The following is a 15,785-nucleotide window of genomic DNA, read 5'->3' on the forward strand; positions in this document are numbered from 1 at the left end:
ACCACACTGTCCATAGCAGAAGCCCAATTTATCAGAGATTTAAGTGAATAAGCTACAGTGTCCAAGGTACTAAACATAATATATTCTATGGGGTGTCATAAGCAAGTCATTTGAATACTTTCCTACTAAATCTATAAGACATATGCATTCAATATTTGAGTAAACAAAGAGAAAATAAAGCTATCTATTGGGTTTCACTAAAAAGTCCATTGGAAGACTTGACTATTGTTGTTAAAAGACATAGGCATTCATATTATAGAGCCACAAACCACACTAGTAAAATAAAAACATGATAACATGGAATTCGAACCAATGACAGTCTTAATTTGATAGTGCAAACCCAACACCTTACTAACTGTGCTAACCAGACTGTGCATACCAGACTCATAATTTATCAGAGATTTAAGTGAATAAGCTACAGTGTCTAAGGTACTAAACATAATATATTCTATGGGGTGTCATAAGCAAGTTATTAGAATACTTTCCTACTACATTTATAAGACATATGCATTCAATATTTGAGTAAACAAAGAGAAAATAAAGCTATATATTGGGTTTCACTAAAAAGTCCATTGGAAGACTTGACTATTGTTTTTAAAAGACATAGGCATTCATATTATAGAGCCACAAACCACACTAGTAAAATAAAAACATGATAACAAAGGATTCGAACAAATGACAGTCTTAATTTGATAGTGCAAACCCAACACCTTACTAACTGTGCTAACCAGACTGTGCATAGAAACACACAATTTATCAGAGATTTAAGTGAATAAGCTACAGTGTCCAAGGTACTAAACATAATATATTCTATGGGGTGTCATAAGCAAGTCATTAGAATACTTTCCTACTACATTTATAAGACATAAGCATTCAATATTTGCGTAAACAAAGAGAAAATAAAGCTATATATTGGGTTTCACTAAAAAGTCCATTGGAAGACTTGACTATTGTTGTTAAAAGACATAGGCATTCATATTATAGAGCCACAAACCACACTAGTAAAATAAAAACATGATAACAAGGGATTCGAACAAATGACAGTCTTAATTTGATAGTGCAAACCCAACACCTTACTAACTGTGCTAACCAGACTGTGCATAGAAACACACAATTTATCAGAGATTTAAGTGAATAAGCTACAGTGTCCAAGGTACTAAACATAATATATTCTATGGGGTGTCATAAGCAAGTCATTAGAATGCTTTCCTACTAAATTTATAAGACATAAGCATTCAATATTTGAGTAAACAAAGAGAAAATAAAGCTATCTATTGGGTTTCACTAAAAAGTCCATTGGAAGACTTGACTATTTTTGTTAAAAGACATAGGCATTCATATTATAGAGCCACAAACCACACTAGTAAAATAAAAAATGATAACATGCGATTCGAACCAATGACAGTCTTAATTTGATAGTGCAAACCCAACACCTTACTAACTGTGCTAACCACACTGTGCATAGCAGAAGCCCAATTTATCAGAGATTTAAGTGAATAAGCTACAGTGTCCAAGGTACTAAACATAATATATTCTATGGGGTGTCATAAGCAAGTCATTTGAATACTTTCCTACTAAATCTATAAGACATATGCATTCAATATTTGAGTAAACAAAGAGAAAATAAAGCTATCTATTGGGTTTCACTAAAAAGTCCATTGGAAGACTTGACTATTGTTGTTAAAAGACATAGGCATTCATATTATAGAGCCACAAACCACACTAGTAAAATAAAAACATGATAACATGGAATTCGAACCAATGACAGTCTTAATTTGATAGTGCAAACCCAACACCTTACTAACTGTGCTAACCAGACTGTGCATACCAGACTCATAATTTATCAGAGATTTAAGTGAATAAGCTACAGTGTCTAAGGTACTAAACATAATATATTCTATGGGGTGTCATAAGCAAGTTATTAGAATACTTTCCTACTACATTTATAAGACATATGCATTCAATATTTGAGTAAACAAAGAGAAAATAAAGCTATATATTGGGTTTCACTAAAAAGTCCATTGGAAGACTTGACTATTGTTTTTAAAAGACATAGGCATTCATATTATAGAGCCACAAACCACACTAGTAAAATAAAAACATGATAACAAAGGATTCGAACAAATGACAGTCTTAATTTGATAGTGCAAACCCAACACCTTACTAACTGTGCTAACCAGACTGTGCATAGAAACACACAATTTATCAGAGATTTAAGTGAATAAGCTACAGTGTCCAAGGTACTAAACATAATATATTCTATGGGGTGTCATAAGCAAGTCATTAGAATACTTTCCTACTACATTTATAAGACATAAGCATTCAATATTTGCGTAAACAAAGAGAAAATAAAGCTATATATTGGGTTTCACTAAAAAGTCCATTGGAAGACTTGACTATTGTTGTTAAAAGACATAGGCATTCATATTATAGAGCCACAAACCACACTAGTAAAATAAAAACATGATAACATGGGATTCGAACCAATGACAGTCTTAATTTGATAGCGCAAACCCAACACCTTACTAACTGTGCTAACCAGACTGTGCATACCAGACACACAATTTATCAGAGATTTAAGTAAATAAGCTACAGTGTCCAAGGTACTAAACATAATATATTCTATGGGGTGTCATAAGCTAGTCATTAGAATACTTTCCTACTAAATTTATAAGACATATGCATTCAATATTTGAGTAAACAAAGAGAAAATAAAGCTATCTATTGGGTTTCAGTAAAAAGTCCATTGGAAGACTTGACTATTGTTGTTAAAAGACATAGGCATTCATATTATAGAGCCACAAACCACACTAGTAAAATAAAAACATGATAACAAGGGATTCGAACAAATGACAGTCTTAATTTGATAGTGCAAACCAAACACCTTACTAACTGTGCTAACCAGACTGTGCATAGAAACACACAATTTATCAGAGATTTAAGTGAATAAGCTACAGTGTCCAAGGTACTAAACATAATATATTCTATGGGGTGTCATAAGCAAGTCATTAGAATGCTTTCCTACTAAATTTATAAGACATAAGCATTCAATATTTGAGTAAACAAAGAGAAAATAAAGCTATCTATTGGGTTTCACTAAAAAGTCCATTGGAAGACTTGACTATTTTTGTTAAAAGACATAGGCATTCATATTATAGAGCCACAAACCACACTAGTAAAATAAAAAATGATAACATGGCATTCGAACCAATGACAGTCTTAATTTGATAGTGCAAACCCAACACCTTACTAACTGTGCTAACCACACTGTGCATAGCAGATGCCCAATTTATCAGAGATTTAAGTGAATAAGCTACAGTGTCCAAGGTACTAAACATAATATATTCTATGGGGTGTCATAAGCAAGTCATTTGAATACTTTCCTACTAAATCTATAAGACATATGCATTCAATATTTGAGTAAACAAAGAGAAAATAAAGCTATCTATTGGGTTTCACTAAAAAGTCCATTGGAAGACTTGACTATTGTTGTTAAAAGACATAGGCATTCATATTATAGAGCCACAAACCACACTAGTAAAATAAAAACATGATAACATGGAATTCGAACCAATGACAGTCTTAATTTGATAGTGCAAACCCAACACCTTACTAACTGTGCTAACCAGACTGTGCATACCAGACTCATAATTTATCAGAGATTTAACTGAATAAGCTACAGTGTCTAAGGTACTAAACATAATATATTCTATGGGGTGTCATAAGCAAGTCATTAGAATACTTTCCTACTAAATTTATAGGACATATGCATTCAATATTTGAGTAAACAAAGAGAAAATAAAGCTATCTATTGGGTTTCACTAAAAAGTCCATTGGAAGACTTGACTATTGTTGTTAAAAGACATAGGCATTCATATTATAGAGCCACAAACCACACTAGTAAAAATAAAAATGATAACATGGGATTCAAACCAATGACAGTCTTAATTTGATAGTGCAAACCCAACACCTTACTAACTGTGCTAACCAGACTGTGCATACTAGACCCATAATTTATCAGAGATTTAAGTGAATAAGCTACAGTGTCTAAGGTACTAAACATAATATATTCTATAGGGTGTCATAAGCAAGTCATTAGAATACTTTCCTACTAAATTTATAAGACATATGCATTCAATATTTGAGTAAACAAAGAGAAAATAAAGCTATCTATTGGGTTTCACTAAAAAGTCCATTGGAAGACTTGACTATTGTTGTTAAAAGACATAGGCATTCATATTATAGAGCCACAAACCACACTAGTAAAAAAAAAAATGATAACATGGGATTCAAACCAATGACAGTCTTAATTTGATAGTGCAAACCCAACACCTTACTAACTGTGCTAACCAGACTGTGCATACCAGACTTATAATTTATCAGAGATTTAAGTGAATAAGCTACAGTGTCTAAGGTACTAAACATAATATATTCTATGGGGTGTCATAAGCAAGTTATTAGAATACTTTCCTACTACATTTATAAGACATATGCATTCAATATTTGAGTAAACAAAGAGAAAATAAAGCTATATATTGGGTTTCACTAAAAAGTCCATTGGAAGACTTGACTATTGTTTTTAAAAGACATAGGCATTCATATTATAGAGCCACAAACCACACTAGTAAAATAAAAACATGATAACAAAGGATTCGAACAAATGACAGTCTTAATTTGATAGTGCAAACCCAACACCTTACTAACTGTGCTAACCAGACTGTGCGTAGAAACACACAATTTATCAGAGATTTAAGTGAATAAGCTACAGTGTTCAAGGTACTAAACATAATATATTCTATGGGGTGTCATAAGCAAGTCATTAGAATACTTTCCTACTAAATTTATAAGACATAAGCATTCAATATTTGAGTAAACAAAGAGAAAATAAAGCTATCTATTGGGTTTCACTAAAAAGTCCATTGGAAGACTTGACTATTGTTGTTAAAAGACATAGGCATTCATATTATAGAGCCACAAACCACACTAGTAAAATAAAAACATGATAACAAAGGATTCGAACAAATGACAGTCTTAATTTGATAGTGCAAACCCAACATCTTACTAACTGTGCTAACCAGACTGTGCATAGAAACACCCAATTTATCAGAGATTTAAGTGAATAAGCTACAGTGTCCAAGGTACTAAACATAATATATTCTATGGGGTGTCATAAGCAAGTCATTAGAATACTTTCCTACTAAATTTATAAGACATAAGCATTCAATATTTGAGTAAACAAAGAGAAAATAAAGCTATCTATTGGGTTTCACTAAAAAATCCATTGGAAGACTTGACTATTGTTGTTAAAAGACATAGGCATTCATATTATAGAGCCACAAACCACACTAGTAAAATAAAAACATGATAACATGGGATTCGAACCAATGACAGTCTTAATTTGATAGTGCAAACCCAACACCTTACTAACTGTGCTAACCACACTGTGCATAGCAGATGCCCAATTTATCAGAGATTTAAGTGAATAAGCTACAGTTTCCAAGGTACTAAACATAATATATTCTATGGGGTGTCATAAGCAAGTCATTTGAATACTTTCCTACTAAATCTATAAGACATATGCATTCAATATTTGAGTAAACAAAGAGAAAATAAAGCTATCTATTGGGTTTCACTAAAAAGTCAATTGGAAGACTTGACTATTGTTGTTAAAAGACATAGGCATTCATATTATAGAGCCACAAACCACACTAGTAAAATAAAAACATGATAACATGGAATTCGAACCAATGACAGCCTTAATTTGATAGTGCAAACCCAACACTTTACTAACTGTGCTAACCACACTGTGCATAGCAGATGCCCAATTTATCAGAGATTTAAGTGAATAAGCTACAGTTTCCAAGGTACTAAACATAATATATTCTATGGGGTGTCATAAGCAAGTCATTTGAATACTTTCCTACTAAATCTATAAGACATATGCATTCAATATTTGAGTAAACAAAGAGAAAACAAAGCTATCTATTGGGTTTCACTAAAAAGTCAATTGGAAGACTTGACTATTGTTGTTAAAAGACATAGGCATTCATATTATAGAGCCACAAACCACACTAGTAAAATAAAAACATGATAACATGAGATTCAATCCAATGATAGTCTTAATTTGATAGTGCAAACACAACACCTTACTAACTGTGTTAACCAGACTGTGCATACCAGACACACAATTTATCAGAGATTTAAGTGAATAAGCTACAGTGTCCAAGGTACTAAACATAATATATTCTATGGGGTGTCATAAGCAAGTCATTAGAATACTTTCCTACTAAATTTATAAGACATAAGCATTCAATATTTGAGTAAACAAAGAGAAAATAAAGCTATCTATTGGGTTTCACTAAAAAGTCCATTGGAAGACTTGACTATTGTTGTTAAAAGACATAGGCATTCATATTATAGAGCCACAAACCACACTAGTAAAATAAAAACATGATAACATGGGATTCGAACCAATGACAGTCTTAATTTGATAGCGCAAACCCAACACCTTACTAACTGTGCTAACCAGACTGTGCATACCAGACACACAATTTATCAGAGATTTAAGTAAATAAGCTACAGTGTCCAAGGTACTAAACATAATATATTCTATGGGGTGTCGTAAGCTAGTCATTAGAATACTTTCCTACTAAATTTATAAGACATAAGCATTCAATATTTGAGTAAACAAAGAGAAAATAAAGCTATCTATTGGGTTTCACTAAAAAGTCCATTGGAAGACTTGACTATTGTTGTTAAAAGACATAGGCATTCATATTATAGAGCCACAAACCACACTAGTAAAATAAAAACATGATAACAAGGGATTCGAACAAATGACAGTCTTAATTTGATAGTGCAAACCCAACACCTTACTAACTGTGCTAACCAGACTGTGCATAGAAACACACAATTTATCAGAGATTTAAGTGAATAAGCTACAGTGTCCAAGGTACTAAACATAATATATTCTATGGGGTGTCATAAGCAAGTCATTTGAATACTTTCCTACTAAATCTATAAGACATATGCATTCAATATTTGAGTAAACAAAGAGAAAATAAAGCTATCTATTGGGTTTCACTAAAAAGTCAATTGGAAGACTTGACTATTGTTGTTAAAAGACATAGGCATTCATATTATAGAGCCACAAACCACACTAGTAAAATAAAAACATGATAACATGGAATTCGAACCAATGACAGCCTTAATTTGATAGTGCAAACCCAACACTTTACTAACTGTGCTAACCACACTGTGCATAGCAGATGCCCAATTTATCAGAGATTTAAGTGAATAAGCTACAGTTTCCAAGGTACTAAACATAATATATTCTATGGGGTGTCATAAGCAAGTCATTTGAATACTTTCCTACTAAATCTATAAGACATATGCATTCAATATTTGAGTAAACAAAGAGAAAACAAAGCTATCTATTGGGTTTCACTAAAAAGTCAATTGGAAGACTTGACTATTGTTGTTAAAAGACATAGGCATTCATATTATAGAGCCACAAACCACACTAGTAAAATAAAAACATGATAACATGAGATTCAATCCAATGATAGTCTTAATTTGATAGTGCAAACACAACACCTTACTAACTGTGTTAACCAGACTGTGCATACCAGACACACAATTTATCAGAGATTTAAGTGAATAAGCTACAGTGTCCAAGGTACTAAACATAATATATTCTATGGGGTGTCATAAGCAAGTCATTAGAATACTTTCCTACTAAATTTATAAGACATAAGCATTCAATATTTGAGTAAACAAAGAGAAAATAAAGCTATCTATTGGGTTTCACTAAAAAGTCCATTGGAAGACTTGACTATTGTTGTTAAAAGACATAGGCATTCATATTATAGAGCCACAAACCACACTAGTAAAATAAAAACATGATAACATGGGATTCGAACCAATGACAGTCTTAATTTGATAGCGCAAACCCAACACCTTACTAACTGTGCTAACCAGACTGTGCATACCAGACACACAATTTATCAGAGATTTAAGTAAATAAGCTACAGTGTCCAAGGTACTAAACATAATATATTCTATGGGGTGTCGTAAGCTAGTCATTAGAATACTTTCCTACTAAATTTATAAGACATAAGCATTCAATATTTGAGTAAACAAAGAGAAAATAAAGCTATCTATTGGGTTTCACTAAAAAGTCCATTGGAAGACTTGACTATTGTTGTTAAAAGACATAGGCATTCATATTATAGAGCCACAAACCACACTAGTAAAATAAAAACATGATAACAAGGGATTCGAACAAATGACAGTCTTAATTTGATAGTGCAAACCCAACACCTTACTAACTGTGCTAACCAGACTGTGCATAGAAACACACAATTTATCAGAGATTTAAGTGAATAAGCTACAGTGTCCAAGGTACTAAACATAATATATTCTATGGGGTGTCATAAGCAAGTCATTAGAATGCTTTCCTACTAAATTTATAAGACATAAGCATTCAATATTTGAGTAAACAAAGAGAAAATAAAGCTATCTATTGGGTTTCACTAAAAAGTCCATTGGAAGACTTGACTATTGTTTTTAAAAGACATAGGCATTCATATTATAGAGCCACAAACCACACTAGTAAAATAAAAACATGATAACAAAGGATTCGAACAAATGACAGTCTTAATTTGATAGTGCAAACCCAACACCTTACTAACTGTGCTAACCAGACTGTGCATAGAAACACACAATTTATCAGAGATTTAAGTGAATAAGCTACAGTGTCCAAGGTACTAAACATAATATATTCTATGGGGTGTCATAAGCAAGTCATTAGAATACTTTCCTACTACATTTATAAGACATAAGCATTCAATATTTGCGTAAACAAAGAGAAAATAAAGCTATGTATTGGGTTTCACTAAAAAGTCCATTGGAAGACTTGACTATTGTTGTTAAAAGACATAGGCATTCATATTATAGAGCCACAAACCACACTAGTAAAATAAAAACATGATAACAAGGGATTCGAACAAATGACAATCTTAATTTGATAGTGCAAACCCAACACCTTACTAACTGTGCTAACCAGACTGTGCATAGAAACACACAATTTATCAGAGATTTAAGTGAATAAGCTACAGTGTCCAAGGTACTAAACATAATATATTCTATGGGGTGTCATAAGCAAGTCATTAGAATGCTTTCCTACTAAATTTATAAGACATAAGCATTCAATATTTGAGTAAACAAAGAGAAAATAAAGCTATCTATTGGGTTTCACTAAAAAGTCCATTGGAAGACTTGACTATTTTTGTTAAAAGACATAGGCATTCATATTATAGAGCCACAAACCACACTAGTAAAATAAAAAATGATAACATGGCATTCGAACCAATGACAGTCTTAATTTGATAGTGCAAACCCAACACCTTACTAACTGTGCTAACCACACTGTGCATAGCAGATGCCCAATTTATCAGAGATTTAAGTGAATAAGCTACAGTGTCCAAGGTACTAAACATAATATATTCTATGGGGTGTCATAAGCAAGTCATTTGAATACTTTCCTAATAATCTATAAGACATATGCATTCAATATTTGAGTAAACAAAGAGAAAATAAAGCTATCTATTGGGTTTCACTAAAAAGTCCATTGGAAGACTTGACTATTGTTGTTAAAAGACATAGGCATTCATATTATAGAGCCACAAACCACACTAGTAAAATAAAAACATGATAACATGGAATTCGAACCAATGACAGTCTTAATTTGATAGTGCAAACCCAACACCTTACTAACTGTGCTAACCAGACTGTGCATACCAGACTCATAATTTATCAGAGATTTAACTGAATAAGCTACAGTGTCTAAGGTACTAAACATAATATATTCTATGGGGTGTCATAAGCAAGTCATTAGAATACTTTCCTACTAAATTTATAGGACATATGCATTCAATATTTGAGTAAACAAAGAGAAAATAAAGCTATCTATTGGGTTTCACTAAAAAGTCCATTGGAAGACTTGACTATTGTTGTTAAAAGACATAGGCATTCATATTATAGAGCCACAAACCACACTAGTAAAAATAAAAATGATAACATGGGATTCAAACCAATGACAGTCTTAATTTGATAGTGCAAACCCAACACCTTACTAACTGTGCTAACCAGACTGTGCATACTAGACCCATAATTTATCAGAGATTTAAGTGAATAAGCTACAGTGTCTAAGGTACTAAACATAATATATTCTATAGGGTGTCATAAGCAAGTCATTAGAATACTTTCCTACTAAATTTATAAGACATATGCATTCAATATTTGAGTAAACAAAGAGAAAATAAAGCTATCTATTGGGTTTCACTAAAAAGTCCATTGGAAGACTTGACTATTGTTGTTAAAAGACATAGGCATTCATATTATAGAGCCACAAACCACACTAGTAAAAAAAAAATGATAACATGGGATTCAAACCAATGACAGTCTTAATTTGATAGTGCAAACCCAACACCTTACTAACTGTGCTAACCAGACTGTGCATACCAGACTTATAATTTATCAGAGATTTAAGTGAATAAGCTACAGTGTCTAAGGTACTAAACATAATATATTCTATGGGGTGTCATAAGCAAGTTATTAGAATACTTTCCTACTACATTTATAAGACATATGCATTCAATATTTGAGTAAACAAAGAGAAAATAAAGCTATATATTGGGTTTCACTAAAAAGTCCATTGGAAGACTTGACTATTATAGGCATTCATATTATAGAGCCACAAACCACACTAGTAAAATAAAAACATGATAACAAAGGATTCGAACAAATGACAGTCTTAATTTGATAGTGCAAACCCAACACCTTACTAACTGTGCTAACCAGACTGTGCGTAGAAACACACAATTTATCAGAGATTTAAGTGAATAAGCTACAGTGTCCAAGGTACTAAACATAATATATTCTATGGGGTGTCATAAGCAAGTCATTAGAATACTTTCCTACTAAATTTATAAGACATAAGCATTCAATATTTGAGTAAACAAAGAGAAAATAAAGCTATCTATTGGGTTTCACTAAAAAGTCCATTGGAAGACTTGACTATTGTTGTTAAAAGACATAGGCATTCATATTATAGAGCCACAAACCACACTAGTAAAATAAAAACATGATAACAAAGGATTCGAACAAATGACAGTCTTAATTTGATAGTGCAAACCCAACACCTTACTAACTGTGCTAACCAGACTGTGCATAGAAACACCCAATTTATCAGAGATTTAAGTGAATAAGCTACAGTGTCCAAGGTACTAAACATAATATATTCTATGGGGTGTCATAAGCAAGTCATTAGAATACTTTCCTACTGAATTTATAAGACATAAGCATTCAATATTTGAGTAAACAAAGAGAAAATAAAGCTATCTATTGGGTTTCACTAAAAAATCCATTGGAAGACTTGACTATTTTTGTTAAAAGACATAGGCATTCATATTATAGAGCCACAAACCACACTAGTAAAATAAAAAATGATAACATGCGATTCGAACCAATGACAGTCTTAATTTGATAGTGCAAACCCAACACCTTACTAACTGTGCTAACCACACTGTGCATAGCAGAAGCCCAATTTATCAGAGATTTAAGTGAATAAGCTACAGTGTCCAAGGTACTAAACATAATATATTCTATGGGGTGTCATAAGCAAGTCATTTGAATACTTTCCTACTAAATCTATAAGACATATGCATTCAATATTTGAGTAAACAAAGAGAAAATAAAGCTATCTATTGGGTTTCACTAAAAAGTCCATTGGAAGACTTGACTATTGTTGTTAAAAGACATAGGCATTCATATTATAGAGCCACAAACCACACTAGTAAAATAAAAACATGATAACATGGAATTCGAACCAATGACAGTCTTAATTTGATAGTGCAAACCCAACACCTTACTAACTGTGCTAACCAGACTGTGCATACCAGACTCATAATTTATCAGAGATTTAAGTGAATAAGCTACAGTGTCTAAGGTACTAAACATAATATATTCTATGGGGTGTCATAAGCAAGTTATTAGAATACTTTCCTACTACATTTATAAGACATATGCATTCAATATTTGAGTAAACAAAGAGAAAATAAAGCTATCTATTGGGTTTCAGTAAAAAGTCCATTGGAAGACTTGACTATTGTTGTTAAAAGACATAGGCATTCATATTATAGAGCCACAAACCACACTAGTAAAATAAAAACATGATAACAAGGGATTCGAACAAATGACAGTCTTAATTTGATAGTGCAAACCAAACACCTTACTAACTGTGCTAACCAGACTGTGCATAGAAACACACAATTTATCAGAGATTTAAGTGAATAAGCTACAGTGTCCAAGGTACTAAACATAATATATTCTATGGGGTGTCATAAGCAAGTCATTAGAATGCTTTCCTACTAAATTTATAAGACATAAGCATTCAATATTTGAGTAAACAAAGAGAAAATAAAGCTATCTATTGGGTTTCACTAAAAAGTCCATTGGAAGACTTGACTATTTTTGTTAAAAGACATAGGCATTCATATTATAGAGCCACAAACCACACTAGTAAAATAAAAAATGATAACATGGCATTCGAACCAATGACAGTCTTAATTTGATAGTGCAAACCCAACACCTTACTAACTGTGCTAACCACACTGTGCATAGCAGATGCCCAATTTATCAGAGATTTAAGTGAATAAGCTACAGTGTCCAAGGTACTAAACATAATATATTCTATGGGGTGTCATAAGCAAGTCATTTGAATACTTTCCTAATAATCTATAAGACATATGCATTCAATATTTGAGTAAACAAAGAGAAAATAAAGCTATCTATTGGGTTTCACTAAAAAGTCCATTGGAAGACTTGACTATTGTTGTTAAAAGACATAGGCATTCATATTATAGAGCCACAAACCACACTAGTAAAATAAAAACATGATAACATGGAATTCGAACCAATGACAGTCTTAATTTGATAGTGCAAACCCAACACCTTACTAACTGTGCTAACCAGACTGTGCATACCAGACTCATAATTTATCAGAGATTTAACTGAATAAGCTACAGTGTCTAAGGTACTAAACATAATATATTCTATGGGGTGTCATAAGCAAGTCATTAGAATACTTTCCTACTAAATTTATAGGACATATGCATTCAATATTTGAGTAAACAAAGAGAAAATAAAGCTATCTATTGGGTTTCACTAAAAAGTCCATTGGAAGACTTGACTATTGTTGTTAAAAGACATAGGCATTCATATTATAGAGCCACAAACCACACTAGTAAAAATAAAAATGATAACATGGGATTCAAACCAATGACAGTCTTAATTTGATAGTGCAAACCCAACACCTTACTAACTGTGCTAACCAGACTGTGCATACTAGACCCATAATTTATCAGAGATTTAAGTGAATAAGCTACAGTGTCTAAGGTACTAAACATAATATATTCTATAGGGTGTCATAAGCAAGTCATTAGAATACTTTCCTACTAAATTTATAAGACATATGCATTCAATATTTGAGTAAACAAAGAGAAAATAAAGCTATCTATTGGGTTTCACTAAAAAGTCCATTGGAAGACTTGACTATTGTTGTTAAAAGACATAGGCATTCATATTATAGAGCCACAAACCACACTAGTAAAAAAAAAAATGATAACATGGGATTCAAACCAATGACAGTCTTAATTTGATAGTGCAAACCCAACACCTTACTAACTGTGCTAACCAGACTGTGCATACCAGACTTATAATTTATCAGAGATTTAAGTGAATAAGCTACAGTGTCTAAGGTACTAAACATAATATATTCTATGGGGTGTCATAAGCAAGTTATTAGAATACTTTCCTACTACATTTATAAGACATATGCATTCAATATTTGAGTAAACAAAGAGAAAATAAAGCTATATATTGGGTTTCACTAAAAAGTCCATTGGAAGACTTGACTATTATAGGCATTCATATTATAGAGCCACAAACCACACTAGTAAAATAAAAACATGATAACAAAGGATTCGAACAAATGACAGTCTTAATTTGATAGTGCAAACCCAACACCTTACTAACTGTGCTAACCAGACTGTGCGTAGAAACACACAATTTATCAGAGATTTAAGTGAATAAGCTACAGTGTCCAAGGTACTAAACATAATATATTCTATGGGGTGTCATAAGCAAGTCATTAGAATACTTTCCTACTAAATTTATAAGACATAAGCATTCAATATTTGAGTAAACAAAGAGAAAATAAAGCTATCTATTGGGTTTCACTAAAAAGTCCATTGGAAGACTTGACTATTGTTGTTAAAAGACATAGGCATTCATATTATAGAGCCACAAACCACACTAGTAAAATAAAAACATGATAACAAAGGATTCGAACAAATGACAGTCTTAATTTGATAGTGCAAACCCAACACCTTACTAACTGTGCTAACCAGACTGTGCATAGAAACACCCAATTTATCAGAGATTTAAGTGAATAAGCTACAGTGTCCAAGGTACTAAACATAATATATTCTATGGGGTGTCATAAGCAAGTCATTAGAATACTTTCCTACTAAATTTATAAGACATAAGCATTCAATATTTGAGTAAACAAAGAGAAAATAAAGCTATCTATTGGGTTTCACTAAAAAATCCATTGGAAGACTTGACTATTGTTGTTAAAAGACATAGGCATTCATATTATAGAGCCACAAACCACACTAGTAAAATAAAAACATGATAACATGGGATTCGAACCAATGACAGTCTTAATTTGATAGTGCAAACCCAACACCTTACTAACTGTGCTAACCACACTGTGCATAGCAGATGCCCAATTTATCAGAGATTTAAGTGAATAAGCTACAGTTTCCAAGGTACTAAACATAATATATTCTATGGGGTGTCATAAGCAAGTCATTTGAATACTTTCCTACTAAATCTATAAGACATATGCATTCAATATTTGAGTAAACAAAGAGAAAATAAAGCTATCTATTGGGTTTCACTAAAAAGTCAATTGGAAGACTTGACTATTGTTGTTAAAAGACATAGGCATTCATATTATAGAGCCACAAACCACACTAGTAAAATAAAAACATGATAACATGGAATTCGAACCAATGACAGCCTTAATTTGATAGTGCAAACCCAACACTTTACTAACTGTGCTAACCACACTGTGCATAGCAGATGCCCAATTTATCAGAGATTTAAGTGAATAAGCTACAGTTTCCAAGGTACTAAACATAATATATTCTATGGGGTGTCATAAGCAAGTCATTTGAATACTTTCCTACTAAATCTATAAGACATATGCATTCAATATTTGAGTAAACAAAGAGAAAACAAAGCTATCTATTGGGTTTCACTAAAAAGTCAATTGGAAGACTTGACTATTGTTGTTAAAAGACATAGGCATTCATATTATAGAGCCACAAACCACACTAGTAAAATAAAAACATGATAACATGGAATTCGAACCAATGACAGCCTTAATTTGATAGTGCAAACCCAACACCTTACTAACTGTGCTAACCAGACTGTGCATAGAAACACACAATTTATCAGAGATTTAAGGGAATAAGCTACAGTGTCCAAGGTACTAAACATAATATATTCTATGGGGTGTCATAAGCAAGTCATTAGAATACTTTCCTACTAAATTTATAAGACATATGCATTCAATATTTGAGTAAACAAAGAGAAAATAAAGCTATCTATTGGGTTTCACTAAAAAGTCCATTGGAAGACTTGACTATTGTTGT

Source organism: Pseudophryne corroboree, chromosome 3 (genome assembly GCF_028390025.1).
Source record: "Pseudophryne corroboree isolate aPseCor3 chromosome 3, aPseCor3.hap2, whole genome shotgun sequence".
Taxonomy (NCBI): Eukaryota; Metazoa; Chordata; class Amphibia; order Anura; family Myobatrachidae; genus Pseudophryne; species Pseudophryne corroboree.